Genomic DNA, 6,632 nt, shown 5'->3' on the forward strand with positions numbered 1-6,632 from the left:
GAAACTTCAGTAGTGGTAGCAAAATGCTTCAATCTATTGCCTATTGAAGAATAATTTACTCAAATAACATATGACTTATTCAACATAAAGTCATTATTTTAAAATATAAATATGCTAAATATAATTTATCCAGCAACATGTGATATATACATAGTTTTTCAGACTAATGTACAAAGTTGTTCTTTTTCTTTTGACTTAGTTTTCTTTCTCTGTTCATTTATAACATAGACACAAATGAGTGCTTGAAAGTCAGGATTTTCTGTATTGAAAATTCATAAAATAAATTTCTGAAACAAAGTCATATATAAATTATCAAGTTTTCAATAGGAATTGAAAGTTAGTAGACAGCTTATGAACTGGGAACAAACTCAGTACTTTAGAAACAAGAGAACTAACTAGATAGATAAAAAATAAATTTTAATAGGGTGTGATCAATTAGGAAACTAGAATTATAAACTTTAAAGTCAATAGCTCTGAAACAAAAGAATAAATATGTGGCTTTATAGTAATGGTAGCATATGGTACAATTTTTTACAAATATGGAATTTTAGCCATTGTGGTTTATTTATATGATATTTGAATATCTCTTGCCAGAATGGGAACAACTACTTAAAGTGACATAAAACCAACAGAAAACTGAGGAGAATTCTTCTAAAAATTTTTATAATGAAGCTCTGGCAAAGGTAAAAGTATATGTGTTATGAAGACTGGAATCAAAGGGTTGTTCAGGGACACATTTTTGTCATTTAACATATTTGATAAGAACTTCCCTCAAATGAGTATAACTAATTTAAATTAATCATCAGAGGGATGCAAATTAAAACCACAATGAGATATCACTTCACACCTGTCAGAATGGCTACTATCAACAAATCAACGAACTACAAGTGCTGGAGAGGGTGTGCAGAAAAGGGAACCCTAGTACACTGCTGGTGGGAATGCAGACTGGTGCAGCCACTATGAAAAGCAGGATGGAGTTTCCTTAAAAGATTAAAAATTGACCTGCTATTTGACCCAGTGATCCCACTTCTAGAAATATATCCTAAGAAACCTGAGACACCAATCAGAAAGAACTTACGTACCCCTGTGTTCATAGCAGTGCAATTTACAATAGCTAAGATCTGGAAACAGCCCAAGTGCCCATCAGTAGATAAGTGGATAAAAAAGCTGTGGTACATTTACACCATGGAATACTATGCAGCTATAAAAAAGAAAGATCTTTTATCCTTTGGGACAGCATGGAGGGAACTAGAGTATTATGCTAAGTGAAATAAACCAGTCAGAGAAAGACAAGTACCACATGATCTCACTTATATGTGGAATGTAATAAACAAAATAAACTGATGAATAGAATGGATCCAGAGACATAGAAGCATGGGACAGACTGAGGGGTCTCAGAGGAAATGTGGGGATGGAGGAGTGGGTGGGGAGAGAATAATCAAAGAACTTATGTGTTTATATGCATAATTCACAGACACAAACATTGGTCTATGGAAGGCCTGGGAGTGGGATGGATGCGGGGTAGAAGGGATCAATGGGGGTAAAAAAGGGACATCTGTAATATTTTCAACAATAAAAATAAAGAAACTTAAAAAAAAGAATTAGTTCATGTAATTATATGATTGTGGGGGCTAGAAATCTGAAGGGAAGGCCAGCAGGCAGGAAATTCTGGGAAGAATTGATGTTGCAGTCTTGATTCTGAAGGCTGAAAACTGAAGCCAAATTTTTATGTTGCAGCCTGGAGGCAAGATTCCTTATTCTTCAAGGGTTCTCAGTCATTATTCTTAAGGTCTTTAACTAATTAGATGAAGTTCACCCATATTATGGAGTATAATCGGCTTTACACAAAGTCTACTAATTTTAAAGTTAATCACATCTAAAAAATATATTCACAGCAACATCTAGACTGTTTGATCAAAGCACAGAGAATCAAAGCCTAGTTAAGTTGACATAAAATTAACCATCACACTGAGTTTTGATTCATTATATTAAGGGACAAATGCTGACAGTTCATTTTGATTGGTGATGTATGCCAGATTTTTCCACTGTAAAGTTAAAATATTATCCTTTGTAAAATTCTCTTGTGGGGATATACTTTGACACTACAGAAATGTACTATTCTCAAATTTTTATGCATTAGTTTTGTCATCCTTTAATTATCTTTGACCAAATTAATTAACAGTAAAATGGCTAGGAAACTGATTTTTCTAATTCCATCTCTCACCCTCTATTTGATATTTGGTTTACTATTATAAGGTAGAAGTTACTCTTTTGTGTCATTTATTTATTAATTACTTATATAAATGTGGATTCACAAATTCTTTATAAGTAAGATAGCAAGGACAAAGTGGGAGCAGTCTCTTAAGATGGTTCATGTGTCTTTTTAATTATTCTTTGAGCATATACCTATTTTTTAATTGATATATAGTTCACATAACATAAATTTCACCACTTTAAAGTATACAGTTGTTTTTTATATATTCTTCATGTTGCAGAACCATGACCGCTATATAATGCCAGAATATTTTCATCACCCCAAAGAGAAACCGTGTAACTCTTAGCTATCAGTTTCAATATCCTTTACCTTTATCATCTGACAACCATTAATCTACTTTCTCTCTGTATGGATTTGTCTATTCTGGAGAGTTCATATAATTAGTATCATAAAATATGTGATCTTTTGTGTCTGGTATAAATGGTATAATACTTTAAAAGTTTTATCCATATTATAGCATGTATCAGTGTTTCAATCCTTTTTATGGCTGAATAATAATCCATTGTATGACTATACTACATTTTATTTATTTTTATATGAATGACTATATATTTGGGTTGTTTCTACTTTTTGTCTGTTGTGAATAATACTGCTATAAACATTGGTATACATGTTTTTGAAGGAACATATCTTTTCAGTTTTTTTGGACATATAACTAGTAGTAGAATTGCTGAGTCTTATGGTAACTTTATATAAGAAACTTTAGGAAACTTTTCTTACTTTTTGGTTGAAGATGTTTTTGCTTTATCTTGTATTTTTCCTGCCCCAGCCCTGGACTCAGTCATCCCCCAAGGAGCTTGTGATAGATAGGATGATCTCCCAAAGGCATTCGTTTCCTAATCCCCAAAATCTATAACTATTACTGAAATTTTGAGACGGTCTTGACATCCATTGTTGATGTGAAGATGAAAAGTAACGTGTGTCAAGAAAATGGACACTTCAATCCTATAATATCAAGGAAGTGAATTCTACTAAGAAATTAAATGAGCCTAGTAGTATGTTTTTTCCTTGAGACTGCAGATAAGAGATGAGGCCTGTGAGACTCTAAACAAAGAACCTAGATAAACCATGCTATATCTGTGTGTATGTGTGTGCATGCATTTACATGTGCATGCACATACATACAATCTGTATCATATATATATATATATATATATATATATAAAATAAACACACACACACATATATACCTATATACCTGTATACATGTATTAAAACCCATGGGCAACCAGTGATAACTCTATTTCCAATACAATAAGCAGGGTTAATTGTGTGATTTTTTTTTTTCTGTTTGTTTTTTTTTGTGTGTGTGTGCCCTTCACTGGAATCGAGCCCGAGATCCTTCAGTCCCTGGTCCAATGCTCAACACTCTAACCACTGAGCAAACCGGCTAGGGCTTTTCCCCCCTGTATTGATAAAGAACTCCTTTCTCCTACAATCTGAAACCTAGCTACAATTAACCAAAACATATTGACTTATTTTTTTCAGTCCTATAGTGTACAAAAAGTAGTTTAAGAATTGCTATCTCATGCCCCCCCAAATAAACCTAGCAACTAAAGTTAAATATTTGCTTAGAGTTTTTTTGTCTGAAGGAATATAATATAAATACTGTATTTAACTATTACTTAGGTTAGTTAACTATTTTTAATTTTTTAAATTTTTGCTAAAAGTGTTAGAACATTTTTGAAAATTTTGAGTCTGCCTATTATTCAAATGTCAGCAAAATGCTTTAGTAGAGACACAACATATACCGTCTTACATACTTAGGCCATATTTATGACTTGAAATATTTTTAAAAAATAAGCGAGAAATGTAAAATTGGTGTTATGGGTTGAACTGTGCTTTTCAAAAAATGTGTTGAAGGTATAATCCCTAGTATCATAGAATATGACCTTATGTGGAAGCAATAAACAGTGTTCTTGCAGTTGTAATTAGATAATTTAGGTATTACTGGAGTAGAGTGGGATCTTAATCCAATATTACTCGTATTCTTACAATAAGATAAGAAACACAGAGACCAGACATATGATGGGAGAATGACATTTGATGAAGTGCTACAGCTCCTAACCAAGGAACATCAAGGATTGTCAGCAAACCACCAGAAACTAGGAAGAGAAAAAGAAGGATTCTTCACTATGGGTTACAGAGGAAGTGTGACCTTACCAACAACTTATTTTAGATTTCTAGCCTCCAGAGCTATGAAACAATGTTTTTCTGTTGTTTAAAGCAAAAGGTAATAATAATATAGATTTCAGTACAGGAAAGTGGGATGCTGCTGTAACAAAAACCTAAAAATGTACAAGTTGAGTTGGAACTGGTTAATGAGTAGAGACTGCCAATGTCTAGAAGCATCCATTAGAGGATGCTTAGAATGCCTTAGAGATATTGTTGGTAAAAATACAAATGTTAACAGCATTTCCAATAAGGGGAAAATGGTGGAGAGCTGTAAAGAAAGCATCTATCATGTTGGAGAATACATATTTTACCATGAAGAGAATGTTGCTAGAAATACGAATGATAAAGAGTTTCTGGTGAATTTTTAAACATAAATGAAGAATGTATTATTGAATGCTGGAGAAAAGGTGATCCATATTATAGTGTCAGAAAACTTGTCTAAAAGTAGAATTTGCAAGTGATGAAATTAGATATTTAGCTGTGAAGAGTCTCAAGCAAACTATGGAAGATTTCTCCTCACTGCTTGCTATGGATTAAATTTTGTCCCCCACAAATTCGTATATTGAAGCCTTAATCCCCAATGTGATTGTATTTGGAGATTTTGCCTTCAAGAGATAATTAGATTCTTGACAGTAAGGAGATTAATGCCCTAATAAGAAGAGAAAGTGATACCAAGATCTCTCTCTACCATGTGAGGACACAGTGAGCAGGTAGCCACCTGCAAATCTGGAAGAGAGCTCTCAACAGATACTATATCCCCCAAAACCTTGATCTTGGACTTTCCAGACTCCAGAACTGTGAGAAAATAAGTTTCTGTTGTTTAAGTCAACCATTCTATGATATTTTGTTATGATTGAGATAATGCTTACAGTAAACTGTTAGAGGAAAGACATAAATTGAGAAAGAAACTATTAAGCACAGAGGAAGCAGCATATTATGATTTGGATGTCTCAGCCAATTCAGATAACAAGTCCTGGAAATAGGCCCAAAAGTATGGGTGGACAACAAGGTACAACCATGTGCTAAGTGAAGAGTCATATGACTTATGAATCCAAACAACCATTTCAGCACAAGCCAGAAATAGAGATGTGATTAACCAGAAAAGATCTGTGGATGACCCTCTTGTTTGATTACTTGAGAACTTGTGGATTGAAGAGAAGACCAACAAGTTTTCTAAGAATTTTATACCTATAGAAATGCTGTCAGACAGACTGGAAAAGACAGAAATGGAATTAAACAAATAAAGAATGATAACAAAGGCAGAGCCATGGGTCAATGGGACATTTTCTGGATGAAAGTGTAAGGCTTTCACTTGTGGCCCAAGAGAGGTCACAGCATTGGTAGGCCAAGAAAATGGGACAGTTGCTCCAGTGGATAAAGAGATCAGGGCCAGAACCTTAGCCCATAGGACAGAGCATTAAGCCACAGAGAATTATTCTGCCTTGATGGGTTCCATACTTGTTTGGGACCTGTGATTTTTTATTTCTTTCCTAATTCTCCATTTTGATATAGGAATTTCTATCATATACCTGCCCCATGAGTGTACTTTGAAAGCAAATAACTAGTTTTCTAGTTTCACAGGTCTAAAGATGGAAAGAAATTTTGTCCCAAGATGGACCATACCCAGAATCTCACTCATATAAAATTTGGTCTAGATGATGAGATTTGGAACTTTTTGAGTTCTTTACACTTAGATGAGATATTGGCAGACTGTTATGATTTGAATTTGTCTACCTCTAAAACTATTCTAACTCCCAATAATACCCCAGATTGTGAACTTATTTGGAAATAGGATCACATTGTTGATGTAAGTAGTTAAAAAGCAAAAACAAAAACAAAACTTTTAGGACCTAGAACTGTGAGACCATATATTTCTGTAGTTTTATACCATCACCCCTCAAAAACAACTAATATAGTTATTATACATTTAAAAGTTTTATTGGCATATAATCCACATCCAAGAAAATTCACTCATTCAAAGTACACAATTCAATGTTTTCTAGTATATTCACAGAGTTGTACAACTATCACAAAAATTTAAATTTACATTTTTTTTCCACTTCACAAATAAATTCCATGTCAAAAGGTCCCTTGAGCTGGAGAGAGCTGGGCTGCCAGGTGTCTGAATAGACAATTAAGACAACAAGCCAAAATGAAGTAAGTCAAGCATTTGTTAACTTAA

Source organism: Miniopterus natalensis, chromosome X (assembly GCF_054644295.1).
Source record: "Miniopterus natalensis isolate mMinNat1 chromosome X, mMinNat1.hap1, whole genome shotgun sequence".
Classification (NCBI taxonomy): Eukaryota; Metazoa; Chordata; class Mammalia; order Chiroptera; family Miniopteridae; genus Miniopterus; species Miniopterus natalensis.